Source organism: Melospiza georgiana, chromosome 5 (genome assembly GCF_028018845.1).
Source record: "Melospiza georgiana isolate bMelGeo1 chromosome 5, bMelGeo1.pri, whole genome shotgun sequence".
Lineage (NCBI taxonomy): Eukaryota > Metazoa > Chordata > Aves > Passeriformes > Passerellidae > Melospiza > Melospiza georgiana.
In genome coordinates this window covers 5530832-5548256 of record NC_080434.1, presented here as the reverse complement: position 1 = coordinate 5548256, position 17425 = coordinate 5530832, and the positions used below count along the sequence as shown (strand labels likewise).

At 35.2% G+C, this 17425-nt stretch overlaps 1 protein-coding gene across 16 annotated transcripts in view; it reads left to right on the top strand.

The window, feature by feature from the left end:
• TENM3 (teneurin transmembrane protein 3) overlaps positions 1-17425 on the top strand; it is a 1287001-nt gene that overhangs the window by 176238 nt on the left and 1093338 nt on the right. For all 16 annotated transcript variants that reach the window (XM_058025024.1, XM_058025026.1, XM_058025021.1 and 13 more), the window contains exon 3: positions 5225-5277. The gene's annotated coding sequence lies outside the window, so the exon portion shown is untranslated. The remainder of the gene's footprint in view (positions 1-5224; positions 5278-17425) is intronic.

The following is a 17425-nucleotide window of genomic DNA, read 5'->3' as shown; positions in this document are numbered from 1 at the left end:
CACTTCACTTTCTAATCACTTTACTTTAATCAGTTCTTTATCTGTTCCCATGTTTAACCTGAATCTTTCCTGCTTTCAGTTTAAGATGAAGACTATCATTTGAGACATTATCAAAGACTTTATGTAGATCCAAATTATGGTGCTTGTACTCCTATTATCAGTTGTATTTCTAATCTTCTCAAAAACAGAAGGTGACTGGTTGTCAAGATTTAAATGTCTTTAAAAGTATTATGAAGATAAACTACAGTTGTTTTAAATTATTGACTGTTATTTGACTCCCATCATCTTTAAATGAGTTCTGTGCTATAGTGTAAACAACGAAATTTTAAGGTCAGTTCTCTCACTTGTTCCCTTTCAATGCCACCATGTGTCTCCCAGTGTGTGTGCGCTCACACACAAATATTGGCTGTAATGAGGCAGGCAAAGCAAAGAGTAGGAACCATTTTGCAGTTCCAGCATATGCAAAGCAAATTACTGTAGAACTCTTGAGGGCTGCCGAGAGAGTTATGTGCTTTTGGTCCTAACGTATCAGATGAGACTGACTGTTTAAACAGTTGGAGAAATGAACTTCAAAGCTTTTCTGCTCTGCTCACTGCCAGTCTTCATGTTAGAGAGGTGATAAGATCATTCCAGATGTTAAATACCTTACTGGACTTTGAATGTGAGTGATCTTCTGCTGAGCCCAAGACTGATGTCTGTCATTAAGTCATAATAATATCACCTATCAATATTCATTAGATTTTTAATTTTCAAAACATAATCTAGACCTAATTGTGTTTAAAATATCTTATGTAATACAGGAATTAATTTATAGCTGAGAACATTTAAGAGAGAAAAATTAGAAAGCCTGGGCAAAATCAGAGTAAGTTACATCTGTTTATTCAAACTTTTTCAGTCCAGTGGTTAGTGTCTGATCTACCACAAAAGGATTTTCATGTTGGCAGTTGCAGAGGCAGTGGACATTAAGTCCTGAGTCACTTAACTCAGATTTTCCTGCTTAATTCTGCCATGAGTGTAAAAGAGCTAGTTGGACTTGATGATCTCAAAGGTCTTCTTCAACCTAGCTCATTCTGTGATCAAAATTACGAAAGCTTTTTTGAGAATCTGAGGATAAAATTGAAGAGAATTGTGACAGTGTTCACAGAGGTTCTTGGATGAGGGAAGAGACAAGAATGTTGACTCCATGTTCAGAAGGCTTGATTTATTTTTTTATTATATATATATATTACATTATAACTATACTAAAAAGAAATAGAAGGAAGGGTTTCCTCAGAAGCTAGCTAAGGTAAGAATAGAAAAGAATGAATAACAAAGGTCTGTGTCTCGGACAGAGAGTCCATGCTATCTGGTCTGTGGTTGGCCATTAATTGTAAACATTCAAGATGGCCCAATCACAAACACACTTGTTGCATTCCACGGCAGCAGGTAAGCATTGTTTATACCTTGTCGCTGAAACTGCTCAGCTTCAGCAGGAAAAATCCTAAGAATGGATTTTCACAAAAGGATGTCTGTGACAGATAATGGTTATATTTTTCTTACTTTGATTACAAGTAAAATCCAATGGAAGAATCGGCGTGTGTTAGAGATTCAGGATTGGCATGTAATTCAGGATATGTTGCCACTTGCATAAACTAGTCTGATAGATTCAAAATTATAATGGATTTAAAATGCAGTAAAATGAATACAAATTGATTCATTGTCTGAAGGGAGCCTACAAGAAAGAGGCAGAGAGTTTTACAAGCACATGTACTGACTGGACAAGGGAGAGTGGATTAAAACTGAGAGTAGGTTTTGCTTAGATAGCAAAAAGAAAGCCTTTACTGTGAGGGAGCTTAGGGCACTAAAGCAGGTTGCCCAGAGAAGCTGAGGATGCCTCATCCCTGTAAGTGTTCAAGGCCAAGTTTAATGGAACTCTGAGCAACCTGGTCTAATGGAAGGCATCCCATGGCAGGGGTGTTGGAACTAACATCATTGAGGTCCCTTCTGACCCCACCCATTCTGTGATTTTGTGAATCACCGATAAGCTATCAGAATTGCAGTCTGCATGTTGAAAATGTGCACGTAACCAAACACGTGTGGAAGCAAAGACGCTGACAGAGTACAAACTCTGCTGCCTTGCAGTCACCTACCCAAACAGACTGCCCTGGGATGCACTCTGAAGATTAACAGTTAGAAAAACTGGTAATCCACCAAGTAGCTCAAGTAATAGCTGTAATTCAAAAACTGCTGGTAAACAAAACGCCTTCCCTTTCACTCGTAGGAATGCCTGAGTTCCTCAATGTTTAGTGAGGCATGATAGAAAATCTGCATTCTAAAATACATTAGAAGACTTCACAATATGTGAAATGAATGTATTTGACAGGACTATTACAGATTAACACATTCTGAATTAACACCTCAAAATCTCATAGAAATGTTTAAATACAGAAGAACTTGGTAATGTTTTGGAAAGGTCTTTTTGCTCACTCTGCTCTGATACAGTGTACAATGAGTGGCTACCATGGTAACATACTTAATTTAGCAATCTTCAGATCTACTCTGGCCTCAGTTTTATGAACATCTTTTTCAAAGAGCAGTGCTAGAATAGATGTTTGCCACCCATAATTATAGCTATTAATCACTTTAGATAATGCAAGGATGTGTCAGCTCTATATTTACCTAGTAGCATATGCTTGTGTGATGAAAAGGCCCATACAATCAAAAACATATGCTCAACTTTGGAACAGTAGTATTTCCTTGCGATGAGAATGGCAAAAGATTAGTCAATATTTACAGCAAAAATATTGTTTTTGTTTACTACAGAAACAACTCCAACACCCCCAAATAGAAGAACATCAATGACAGTATCAAATAGTTAAAGAAACAGCCTGTGAAAATAAATAGAATTTATTGTTCTTTAAGTATGCAACTGAACAAGAAGAGGAAGTAACTTACTTTAAATATTTTCTTCCTTTATAATGAGAAGATCACCCAAAAAAGTGTGAACTTCCCAGGCTATTTTTTCGTTATATATTTATGTGATTTTATCTTTCTTATCCTTCAGACTAAAATGTATTTTTTTAGCACATAAGCCCTTGGAGAGAATATCTTTGCTTTGAGAATGTGTGTAGCTATCCCATCTTGCAATCCCCAAAATAAGTAATTTATCCACTCTGCAGTTCCCAAAATATGGAACTATCTGCTCAGAAGCCATTTCAGATAATCATTGATAACATAAGGAGAAATTGTAAGTGTAAATGACTGGTTTCAGTGGATAGACAAGCACATGTTTTTTTCAATAGTAAATTTTTAAATTTCATCAAATTATGCGTATCTGTAAATTTCTACATTTATGGTTTTGTAAATATTTGTTTTAAGGTGTCTAGGCAAAAAAATACTTGCTGTAGAAATACATGGATATCTCTTTCAAAACTTTGAGCATACCCAAAGCTATAACTCATCATTTGTGTATATCTGAAATTTCAGGTCACTATTTCTGTTGATTTTGGAATATTCAGTAGCAGATAATTATGTCATTGCAGTAAAAATTTATAGTCATTCCTAAGGTCATAAGTCCTTCCAAAAAAGGAGACAAAAGCTGTATGAAACAATGAACAGGTTTTAGTGCTGAATATCCTTCTGCCAGAATATGGTTCTCAAACTTTCTGGGCAGAGGTGGGAATGCAATGTATCTTTGCATGACATTCCAATCAGTAATACAGTGTTTTAAATGAAACTAAACTCCTTTTTCTTATTTATCTTATTTCTCAGTTTTTCATGTTATAAAGGCTGACATACACAGGTGACAAGAGTAGTTTCTACCCCATTTTTGCCCATAGGGGTAAATGGCCCCATTTTTTACTACGTAATAATTTCTTTACTAAAGGTTAGTAACTTATTTTTTTAAATAAGTTTTACATATAAAAGATATTTAGCTGCAAATTGTTTTATAGCATAAATATGAAGGCTCTTACGAGTGTAGTAAATAGTGAAGGAAAGAGTAAAATCCTTTTTTCTTTCCTTATGTTTACAAATAATTTTTTTTCTCACTCCTACTTGTACTTTCCCATTCAACTACTGTTTTAGTTTTTTTGGGGCTTTTTTCCTGGAAACACTGTCACTAAAAACTTTTTTCATGGCAGAAATGAAAGCAACTTATTTTTTATCAAAAAGACTCCTGCAAATTTTGCTCTTGAAATAGAGTGAAACACTGTTATCATCTGCATATGCAATCTTGGGGCCATATTTTATGTTTTCATATTGAAGGCAAAAGGAAAGTTTCAGTTATCATTACAGTACTTTTAAAGTGATGAACAGAAATGAAAAACAACAGATGCACTGAAGTGAGACAGTAAATTTGATGTGCTCTTATCAGAAAGCTGCATTTATGAGGCTTCCACTCTGTTGGGATATGCCTCCAAATGCTACAACCTAACAGGAAATAAGGTGAAATTTCTACAAAATATGTATTCTGTGATCACTGAAGTCATGAAAGGAATGGAAAAAAAGTTAATTTTAGCTCTGGAAATTGATTTGTTTCTTTGTGTATTTCCTGATATTGTAAGTTCAGAATAAGCTATTTGATGCAGAAAATTTAATGAACTTTTTAAAATAGAGTACGAAGTAGGTAGTATGAGCAATTAGTAAATATTTTTGTATGCACCTTATAACAGTACCATATGCTAAATTGCTAAGTATTTATTTTCATATCTTCAGTGTTGTAACTCCTCTGAGTCAGAATACTGTTGTGCAAGACAAGATTGAATTGGAGAAATAAAAAATGGCCTTGATCCATCAGAATTTAAACCAGAGGTGCTAGACAAGAGAGAGCAGGTGAAGAGGAAAGGAAAGAGATAGAAGAAAATGCTAGACTACAAAATTCTCTGTAAGCGTAGTCACTGGGATTTCAGATATTGTTGAAAATTCTGTTGCTAGCCCTTAAAACAAGTACTGAAATATGCTTAGACTAATAAAGTTGTTTTGCCCATAAATGCAAAAATAAGTGGGAGGTCAGCACTTAAAAGCTACTCGAATCACATTGAGATAATTTCTTTTAACCTTTTGCATTTCTCAGAGCACATCGTGTTTCATGAACCCTGCAGCTTCCTTGATGAGAATCAGAGAAATACACAGAGGGGAACCTAATTAAGATTAATCCATATATATTTAACTAACTGATGAATGTGGTTTACTTATGGTATGTATTCTGAGATATCACTAATGATACCTTATCTTCTTTGAACAGGTAAATACCCCGTTTCCACAGACTAGCAAAAGAAACTGCAAGAGACTTCAAAGGTAAGGACCTCTTCAAAAATCCTTCATATGATCCTTTCTTCTGGTTTATCAGAAAAGAAAATGGCTTTTTCACTGTCTGGCTGATAAAGAATTGCAGATGGCATTAATTGACATAGACTTCCTGTTTGTGAAACTCTTTACTTATAAAAGAAATTTTTTCTTGTTACTCTTCATTAAAAGGATAAGTTTAATTCATTTCATAACAGCAGAAACAAAAAGGATTAGTGTGAAAATAAAATATTAAAAGCTTATAAAAATTTTACCATGTTTTTCCTTGTGCAAGATTAAAAGAATACTGTTAAGATACTAGAAAATTAGACATGGTAAGGATTCTTTTTTTGTCAATATGAAAGCTTTCTATCTTCACTTTTTGAAAACTTTTTACTTGATACAACTTTCTTTCATTCCTCTAAGAAATACAAAATAGAGTTTAGTTTCAGAGATGTAATTGATTTTGGGAGCTCTTTCGATTTAGAATACATTTGGTTTGCATTCAGTTGTGGGGAATAATTCAGTGTCATATTGTGTTCAGATTCTATTTGTGGTACTTCATTGTTCTTCAGCGACATTCCCTGCAACAAATAGTTGAATTTTAAACCCTTCTGTCCACTCTTACAGAAAATATTCTTATCTCTCAAGGACACAGGTGACAGAAGACAAGTTTTCACTAAAATTATTATTTCTAAGTCATCAAGTTAGAGAGGATGACAAGGACATTGTGGTCTGCCCTAAATTTTGATTTGCTAAACAGAGCGAACAGTAATTATTTTTCCAGTCATCTCTGTGCCTACTTTATTTTAAAACACTAGGTATTTTAAGAACCTGTCACCCGTCATTTATGCGTATGCTTTAATGCATACACTGACAGGATAAGAGATCTTATATCAATTAATATGTAGCCATACTTTTCTACCCTGCCTTAAAAAAAATGTCCCATAACTTGTTTGTCTTTCCAAAACACAGCTAATTAATAACAGATATTAATGGAGAGGTTCTGAGAAAGTTCCACAAGTTTTTGGGGACTGTGCCAGATATCATCTGAGCTGTGGACATTTATGGGGCAAAGGCATGTAGGTAGAGTATCTAAGCTGAGACAAAAAAGTCAAAGGCTCATTTCAGAACATGCTGTATTCCCAGACTGACCAAGGACTTCAAGAGTGGTCTTTACATCCCAGAAGAATTCCTGAAATATTCAGCTTTTCAATATTTTGGTTTTGGTCTTGCTCAACTTTTTTTTTTTTTTTCCTTTTTATTTTTAAACTTTCTTTCAAAGAACCTTTTACATTTTTTTTCTTGACTGAAATCCCAGGGCATTGTGGGATATAGGAAGCCACTTTCCTTATGCCTCAGTTGGCTACCTAGCCCTCTCTTTTATTCTTCATATACACCTGTAATGCTGAGATTCATCCAAAACCTCAAAATTTTGAGTAATCTATTCTACTTGGAAAATTATGAAGGAAATCATATCATAAAATAGCTGATGTTTTTTGTGTGTGCAGATGTTTTGCCAAGTTGGTTCCATTTTTTATTTTTCTTTTCAGGTCTTGTCTTTATATAAAATAAAATTGATGAGGTAGTTTGTTACTTTCCAAAGTACCTTTGATAGACTTTGATCATGCCAAGTTTGAAATGGTATTGGCTGAGTGTGAATGTTTCAGTAAAAATAGGGAAAAAAGAATGTTAGAGGTGAAAAATATAGAACAGTTTAAAAAAGTGTGCTAAGAAAAAGCACAAAGGAGGAGAAAGAGAGGGTGCTATACTCCAAGGTCCTATTTGAATGCCACTGAGAGTGCCTAGGACAATCATCATTGAAGGACATAAAGTATCAGGATGAGAAAGTACATGTCACATTTCTGACAGGTACATCTAACTGTGAGGAAAAAAAAGCCCTATTCAGCATAGGAGGTTAAAGGAAGAATAGAACTAATGACATTACAATCCTCTTGAGAAGTCTTGTTTTGTTTATTAAATAAGCCACGCTAGTAAGATAAGTAAGAAGAACTGCTTAGTCTGGCAGTGTTAATTGATGCTGTCCTGGGAGTTTATTGTTGTGTATTAGTCTTTCTGTCCTTTCATGTAAAGATGTCAGCACATTGTACCTGACAGGATGTACTGTATATTATAAATTATTCTAATTGGAATGGAAAAATGGCCATCAATTCGTGCTACTCTGTTTAACTAATGCATGATTTTAATTTGTGCATATTATTATTTCCCAAGTATGAGGTTTGTTTTAGGATGCACTTTAGTGCTTCTATGAAGTCTCCAGGTGCAAAGTAGTTTATTCCATCCAGTTAAGCTTTGGCACATATCTATATATTTCCCTACACAAATACTGTGAACACGTGTGCATGACATGTACATGATAGGAAATGAGGACAAGAGATAAAAGGAATCCAGCCTTTCAAGCCTGACATGAGATGCTTAAAAGAGAGTTAAACAGAATCTTGTGCTCTTTCTTGAGGACGACTTATATTGACAGGAGGACTACAATCCCACAACAGGGACAGGAAAGGGCAAGTATCAACTTGATTTTTGCATATTATGTCATGAGGGTGTGGAATGCAAGGATGGGCATACTGTACCTTGTACAGGTGGTTATAGCAGTCTGAGTTCCCCCCTTCTGTAATTCTGGAGCATGTAAAGTTTTAGAGGTAATTTAAAGCAAAATGAGTACCTCTCATTGCAGTGATTTACTTCAGGGGTGCTAGTTGAATCCTGAGGACAATTATTTCCAAAGAAGATTGCTTTCTGTCCTTCTGAATTCCATTATTATATCAATGCTGCTAGTAGCACAATTTGGGAGAGATTTTTTTTACCTCTTAAAAAATACTAGTTGAGGTTTTTTTCTGAATTTCAGTAAAAAATCAAGAGGAAAAAGTGCTGTTTTCAATCCTGTTTCTCTAACACAGTTGGGCAATTGTGTGTATTCAGTTTTGGGCCAATCCTGTCTATATTGAGCACTTTAAATATTGCTTTTCCTGGTAAAATGTGATGGAAGAGCCTTAAGAGTATATATGCTAAATATATATTTATTGCATGGCTTATTGCCTTGTTTTTTTTCTCCTTAGAGGAGATATATTAAGTACCAGAGCATTTAAGTTGAGATTATTTTGCCTATGCGTTAGGAAGAATTTTGAATTCAAGCATGTATCATGAGTTTAGTTTAAAATGTCACTTGTCAAGCAGGTGTGTTTCTATTAGGAGAAAAAATACAGTTGCCACTAGTAGCATTTTCATCTATGTGACTACTTCTCTTTAAGACAGAAATAGTTGTTGTGGTGAAAAAGAGATGAGGGTCAGTAGAATCTCTTGAAAGACTTATATAGTGGTTTTCAAAGGACTGAAATGACTTGGAAGACTAGTTTCAAGAAAAATCAATGCAATTTAGGAGATGACATCACCCAGCAGACAAAATTATTTCCGGCAGGATCCATAAATACACTTAGACATTGCAAGTGCTAATACTCAGAACCATCCTTAGACACCTTCATTGCCTACATAGAGCACAAAAAGAGTTATGCCCCTCTGAGTGAGATCCACAGTCAAGAATGTATGGAGCAGGCATTAACCTGTAATTAATAATTATGAAATCCTAAGGTATGGTGAAAATGATAGTAAAGTGACAGGATTTCTGATCCTCTCATGGTTTAGGATTAATGCTATTTCTGGTGACTAAACCTTGTTCTTGTTTAATTTCTTAGGATATGGAACTGAGGTTACCTGTTTAAAAATGTAATAGGAGATCTGTCCCTGGAGGACACAATTAATATGCATTCTACTTACTGTACTCCAGAATCCTGTGACTGACTATAACAGGACCCTGGCAAGTTTGCCATGCAAACAGAAATTCTTACCTTTCATCTAGTGAGTCATCCTCATTAGTAGAGAGTTATACCAGGGAACACAAATTTCTTTCTGTCCAGTTGAATCAAAATTCCAGGCACAGTAAACGGAGGAGAAAGAAGTGATTTGGGCTCGGTGGTTAAATTTGGAGATAGAATTAGAGTTCAGGTCTATTTTCATGCATATGGATTCAATATGTAATTTACATGAAATATATACTAAATTACATAAATACTCACTGATTAGATAAGTGAACTTCCCTTGGCCTGTTCTTGGACACTTAATCCTATTTTAAAAAAAATAGATTTACAAAAAAATCAATTACTTTCTATTTGTGGTATCTTTACATGCAGACACTATTTGATTCAGTGTCATCAGTCTAAAATATGTGCAGTTAAATGGTTTTATCCTGACTCTTCAGAGAGAAGAAGTAATTCAGGATTTTTTGCTTTTGCTTTCTGAACTTTCACAGTCTAGCATCATAACTCTGAGACATGTATTAAATGAACAAATGTTTTCTCACTCATTTTCTATTAACTAAGGCATCTTAGTAGGAAAATTACTACTTCTTTTGGAATTTTATAAAATAGTAATAAATCCCAAAGCTTCTGCTACTTTTTCTATTTCAGGGAATTTGGGTTTTTGGTTTGCGTTTTTTTTTTTTTTTTTTTTTATGTAACTGCTGCTTCTGAAAACTTAGTCTCATTAGCTGGATTTATATAAATCCTCTACTCAGGAGCAGGAATTTACTTTAGAAATTCTCATGCTAACCTCACTTGCCCAAAAGTAAGAAAAGACAGGAATCTACTCTGGTTTTTCTTGTTGGCATTTGGCATGCCAGTTGACAGATTAAAATTTAAATTTCTACAATGCATTGGGAGAAAAAAGTAGCAGTTTCTGGCAGTAAGCATTACTGATCTTCTCTGCTTGGGGTTTTGCTTCTTTAATCTGTTTTAGTTCTTACCTCCATCCCTCCTATCTTTGGGATTCAGGATGCATGCATTTTCATGTAGTCATGTCTGAATTTGGTCATGCACCCGAGTTCCGGCAACTGTTATGGAGCAAACTGGTTTGGGAGCTGCTGTATAGTCTAGAAAAAAAGAGTGCCTAAATCTCCTGGCCCTTTTGTTTTTTTACATGGAAACAGGGGTCAGGTGTTGAGATGAAGGGAGAACGACCATCCTTTAATGCATCGAACTCAGGTTTATTGATCGATGAGTCACTTTAAATAACAGTGCTAACGAACTTCATGCATATTCCGAAATCCAGGTTCATGATAGGCTGACAGAGAAAACTCTAACCACTCCTTTTGTTTTACTACACCGATAATTGTTTACACAAAACAAAACCAGTGTTCCCACTGTGATATGAAAGGTTCCCAAAACTTCCATATCTGTTCTCAGGGTGCCATCTTTTCCCAGAGAGGGTGTTTCGCTTGTTATGGGAAGACTGTCTGAGAACCTTATTGTTTATAAAGTGATGCCTGAGAGAGTCTAATTGTTTATAGAAATCAGGCTGGGAACTGCTTTTGGAACTGCTTTGAAACTACCTTTTACTTTTCTCTCAATTGTATGGCTTCATGGCCTTTTTCTTTAAGCCATGCTTGAACTAAACTCTCCACAGTCAGGCTCTGGCACAGGCTGCCCAGGGAAGTGGTTAGTTCACCATCCCCAAAAGTATTTTAAAGGTATGTAGGTGTGACACTTGGGGTCATGGTTTAGTGATGGCTTGGCAATGCTAGTTTTGTGGTTTCCAACCTAAATGATTCTATGATTCCTCTGAATGCCACTGAAGCACAAAACTCAGACAGAAAATCTCTGGACTCTACCAGTTGAATTGTACCCTAACTGCTTTCCTTTCTAACCCCTTTCCCACATCTTCAATCCTTCCCAGCTCGAGGTATAAGATTTCAAATTAATTTTTCTTTACAGGATATCTCCTTTGGCTGTTCTTTATCTTGTACTATGAGTGTTTCTCTTTGAAATGCTCTGCTAATTTGAGTTTCACATTACATGTCTGTCTTGGAGCATTCTGTTATTTCACAGTTCACCTTTCTGGTACACCATTTTTAAGAGGCTATATACTAATTTATAGAAAAGGCTTGAGCAAATGAGTGTATTGTATTTCAAACTGATACACAATTTGTGGACTGTAGCTGTCGGGAACCTAAGAACACAATATGTCAGAGATAAATTACAAGCTATGCTTATTTTATGCTACATAATTTAACAGTTTAACTCTGAACTCATTTAAAGATATTGCATTATTCTACCTGGTAAAAGCAAAAAAGAAATATTAATATTGCAAAGTGCTGTGATCCAGTCAAAGTGATTTAAGGAGATAGAATAAAATACCCAACTGAAAAAGTTTACTCCTGCCACTCTTAAAATTGAGATAAGAATTGTTATTGTCAAAGCAAGGCTATTGTGTGATTAGACACTATTTAATAGCACAGGTAATGAAGCAACTGTAATGTTTATGCATTTCAAAACCTCTACATTTTCCAGTTTATTTCTTTAACTTCTATTTGCAGAAGAGGATTCTTGCTTGCCACCCCAGATTTGAATTGGTAAACCAAAGAAGATTAATAATGCATGCCTGCGATATTTTGGTTTACAGGGTTTTGACATTTCATTCTTATGCTATCTTTTCTTATTCATTCTATCACATTTCAACTGAGCAAAACAAATTAAAGCTGAAAACAAGCTTGCTTTTCCCCCTCTCTTGTTGTCAATATCTGGAGGTCCCATTTTCAGAGTCAGGTGTCTGTTTCAGAGGCAGTGCATCCCTGCTTCACTGGTGGTTGTAAAAACAGCTCAGCACACTATGTAAGCTGTCAGGGGTGTCTGTCAGGAAGAAACGGAGCCATAATGCCTAACTAAACATGAAATAAAAAGCAAAGCAAAACCGAAGGGATTTCCTTATTTCAGACTTAGGGTGGGATTTAAATTCTCAAAGTATCACCTAAATATGAGGGTTAGTCAGTCATTATCCTCTTGCCCATCCTCCCCCTTCCTGTGAGTCTAATTCTGTAAGTGATACAGGCCAAATGGTACTTGCAGTCATTGTAGCTTCTGAAGTAGTCTTTTTTACTTCCTGGTATCCCAGGCACATTGCTTTTAATCAATATTGCAGTTTGAGATTTAGTCATCAAAGTATCTATTAAATTTCAAATTTCTTTATAATTTGTTTGCTAAGAACTGCTTTCTGGAGTTGCATTGCATGGTGCTTCCTTGTGGTAACTAACAGGAAATGTGTACATAGCATCAAAATTCTTGTAATCCTGGTATTTAAGTTTTCACCCTATATTCTTCATACCCTGCTAGCTTTCTATTTTTCTTAATAAAATTCCGTTTTCACTGGTATAATCTGATTATATCATATGTATTACATGCAGACCTTAAAGATCACTTTCTTCCAGTGGTCTGTAAATAGTACAGGCATATTCACCTCCTTTTTATGTAATTGGTTTTGTTCAGATTTTGCTGCAGTTGTATTTCTATTATGATCTTCCTCTTCAACTTGAAAAGTATGAGCCTCTCACAGCTGACATATCTTCTCTGTTAGGAGTTGTTTTCTGTCTTCTGTACAGAGACTTTGTTCACAAGCTGATAGTTATTTTCTTATATTTTTTTTCTGACAACCAGTTGGCTGTCTCCCAAGACGAGGCAGTGTGAGTTCTCCATCAGACTCCTGTACTTAACCTGTTGCAGTTTATGTGAGGCCAAAGGAGCACACCAGCTGTGCAAAACAGAGAATTTACTATCTGTTCAAGTCTTAAAATTTTTTTTCAAAACCTTTGGTAGTCCATTTATAATGGGAATGCTTTTGTTTTGAATTAGATTTGCTTAAGACTAAAAAACTCTTTCTAGCATCTACCTCTTTTCCTGGTGCTGTGTTCACCCATCCAGGGCCACCCTGGCTCCTGGGGCTGGTGGCTTCTGCCTTAGAGGTAAAGATTAGCATGGGTTATCACCATTCAAGTCCTCCAGCTGGAGAAGGCTGGTTTTCATAGAGGGGAGGTTCCTCCCCTCAAGGAATTTTGATGTTCATGAATATGGTTGTTTTTTCTCTTCAGTGTCACTTTGGGGACATTGTTGGTTTTTTGTTTTTTGTTTTTTTTTAGCATGCTCTCAGTCACTGTATGTATGTGCTGTAATATACATACTTGGGTTCTTGATGTTTGTCTGCTTGTTATCCTTGAAAGTTTAATTTTCCCTCATAACCAGAAGTTGACTGCAGTTGTCTGTAAACTCCTGTTTTCAATCAGTGCCTTTATTTCAAGGCTTCTGCTGTCATCCTGTGTCTGCATTCCTCAAGCCATTTTAATGAAAGGCCATAGGGCAGCTCTATGAAGAAAAAGTTCTTGATAGCACTGTTATGAAACATTTGTAACACGGGGCATCACACAACATAATTGTGCACAGTGAAGCAAAAGCTAAATCAAATAGGTCCTACTCATTTGGAAAATCCATGGCATCACAAGGCATTTAAATTCTGGATTAACCAAGGTATAATATTTCCAGTTAAAAGTATGTGGCAGTTTATTATACAAGTGCACTTGTTTTTGCACTATGCTAAATGAACAATGGTGTTTGCATTGTGCAGAATTCCTTTGTTCCTTTTAATAAAGGGTGCTTAAGCCAAAATTCCTAGATTTTGGTTTGCATGCCAGAATAACTGCACTTTAATTTAGAAGTGTTAAGCAGTTAGCATCTCCTGATGAAATGGGTGAAGGTTACTAAATGTGTTCTACTAACAATAGCAGCTATGTTGTGATATGGAAGAGGAACATAGCATACTGGTCTGAGCTGTAATTATTATTCAGGCAGCCAATTGCTTCTGAACATTAAATGGATCATAGTTTTTAGGATTATACTATTTTCTAAAAGGGAAGCAGTATTTACTGTTCCTGGCTTTACATTGAAAGTCTGGAAGAAAAAGAGAATTGCATTGTAACACAGCAACAGACAACTCATTTTTGGATTCAGGAATCAAAAAGGAATCAATTATATTTTTCTCAAGTTTCATTACATTTTATTTCTGATCAGGTCAGTAGATAGGGTTTTTTTTCATATATTCTTTCCTTTGTTTTTGTTCCTTCTCACCATTCAGGTCTAATATCCTTTAATGGACCTCAGTTCAATTACACTGGAATTTCGGCAACTTATGATGAGAAAATGTTTTCTTTGCTCTAGTTATGGCAATTTTAACACTTTGACTGTTCAACTGTAGAAAAGAATATCTACAACTGAATGCTGTCTAAAAATGTGTTAAAGTATGATGTGTACATAATGGAAGTGATACAGAAAACACCTCTTTGGTTAGTGTGAATTTTTAAAAAGTAAACTTCTTACAATTCATTGTAGAATGTTGATTCTCTGACGTTTATCAAACTAGTGTAGGTCATGAGTGTTTATCAGCGTCATTTCCCACCATCATCTTTAGCACAGATCTGTTTCTCAACTGTCTTTTGCCAGAATTTTCTGACAAATTATCTGTTGCAGAATCTTTGAAAAAAGATGCAGGGTGTAACTCATTTCTCAATATAAAGCACCATACAAAATGATTCATAACCAACCCTGAAGTGTAGCATTTTTGAAAATCTTTAATAGAGTTGGAATGCATTTTGAAAGTCCTGAAGATGAAACAAGGGCCAAGAATTTGCTCTGGCTATTTAGATGCCCTCAAGATCAGCCTAAACAATCATGCTCTGGCTGTTTTCTTTCTGCCCTTCCCTTAAATTAAACAATGACATCACTTCAGAAGTACATGTCTATTAAAAGTCCTCAAAAGGATTTTTATAGTAATTCAGAAAAGAGACAGTTGTTTCCTGGTCTTTGCCAACACATTACAGATCTGAAACCCCAGTCTCTTCAGTGTCATAGAATTCAAAATTGCTTTGGAATGATGTGTTTGAAGAGCCATAGCATTAAACAGAGGAAAACTTAGGATTTGATTGAAAACTGAGTTGAGATTTTTCAACACAGAGTTACCACCAAATATTTTGAAAGCTCTGTTGAATTCTTGCTTGACCTTGGGATTTACTTTCTTTGCTAATGGTTTTGCTTTTTCTGCAGACATATATTTGTACAAGTAGTGAGTATCTACATGAAGAAAATGTCTTCCTGGTCTTGCTTTAAATTCCTGACTTACTGCAATATTTCCTGCCCTTTGAAGGGTCATGTTGAGTTAATATTATGCTTTAAAATTATTACATACCTATAAGGAACCTACATACAGATGAGGATGCCTCCCTCTGTTTGGTGACTTCTGATTTGCTGTTATTTGTTCCAGAAAAATCACTATAATGCCGTTGAAAATAAAGGTAGGGGAAAAAAGAGCACCACTGTTTTAGCTATCCAGCGCACTGGAAGGGAGTGGAAAGCATAAATGTACTTTCTATATTGTTCTAAAATGGAGAATTCCCTGACCAGTATGAAATTCAATAACTGTCCATTTAGCTTCATATTCTTTGTATTCAATAGTCCCTAGTATATCACAATGACTACTAATTCCTTTACACTGCCTCTTTTGTAGTGTAACAAGAAATTATGGTGATCTATATTTGAAATCACTTCCTTCCTCATAGTGCATGGCAAAGATTTATTCTCTTTGGATGTAAAATAATATTATGTTATGTAGCATCATTACACCATTGAATACAATGGGGTTTATCACCTAATCCTTCTCAAAAGTATTTTTCAGTGACTGAGGACATGAAGCGAATAGAAATTTATTATCTAAAGCTAAGAGGATTGTTTAATACTTTAAAGAAACAAAGGATCTGGAATTCACCCAGAATATTTGACTTTAAAACTTGTTCAATTACCACAGTTCAGAGACCAGAAGTTGATAGAAAAAGCCTGAATTTATACCTCATTACCATAATGCTCCTCATTCTCTTGTTGTCTTGGGGCACAAGGTTTATATTCACAATCTCTCCTTCTTGCAGAGGTTGTAAATGCAATTACAGATTCTCAACGACCCTACTCACCCTGTTTATGCCCAGTAACAACTTAAAAGGTAGGACAGCAAGGATATGATTTCAGGCCTCTTGATGGTTACAGATATTCTGTATAGGCTGTAGTGAGGCCGGGATGAGTAAGTTGTATTTTTATCCTTACTAAAATCAAAAACTCTGGAAAATTTTTCAGGCACACAGAAAGTGATAAACGTTTAGTTTTCTTGACAACATGAAAACCAGGTTGAAGGTGTGAAGCAAATTTATTTATTTTATACAATCTTATTTTCTTTAAATGAAACAAAGATTTCAGTATAAGACAAATAACAACTGAAATATTGTAACTTTGGAACACATAATTTTTCAGGGCATCTTAATTGATTTTTGTGCTTGAACTCGACATTACTTCATTCTTTTGGACAGATATGATAGCTAATATCAAAGGTTAATGCTTCTTCCATCTGAAACTATATTCCTACTTTAAAAGTTCATTAACAGACCTGTGAATTCTATATATCTGGGGATTTTTAAATAATAATTTGTCACTCTCAGATTTCTTGTGGGGTTTTTTTGCTTTTCTTTCTAAATTTCTGGTTAATTTCTTCTATATTTGAAAAGTAAAATAACAATTTTCAAGTTTTATTTTTCAATACCATTAATGGAACTTCTAATAGTAGTATAATTTTTAATTTTAAACAATGTGCTTTTTTCTAAAAGTGTTTCAAAATTATTTTCAGTGTATTTACAAAACAGGGGGTTTTTGACAGAGCTAAATGTCTTTATAAATACAATAATTCTCTTATACATATAATTATATGTATAATTTTCTTCAGTGGTGTTTTAACCCATGCAGTTGTAAGGCCGTTATAATATCCACCATGATTCAGGCATGACATGTACTGTGCTTTTAATGAGACACATGAGATTTCCTCATTTGATGAGATTTACTACTAATTCACAGCATCAAAACATCACAGAACTGCTGAGGTTAGAAGTGGCCTCATGAGATTGACTGCTCCAACCTCCCTCCTCATAGCAGACCTAGACTAGAGCAGGTTGCTTAGGTTCATATCCAGTCAGGTTGTAGATTTTCCCAAGGATGGAGACTCCACAACCTCTTTTAGTAACCTGTTCCATTGTTTGATCAACCTTCCAGCGCAAAAGATTTTTCTTATGTTTCGATTGAATGTCCTGTGTTTCTGTTTTTGACCATTATGTTTTGTTATAAGAGTGTGGGAAGCCGCCTTTAAGATATTTACTGTGTCCCCCAATCCAGTGATGTCATTATAGTAACCTGTCATGATGGTCAAGCATGATTTCTCCTTCTTAAAGCCAGGC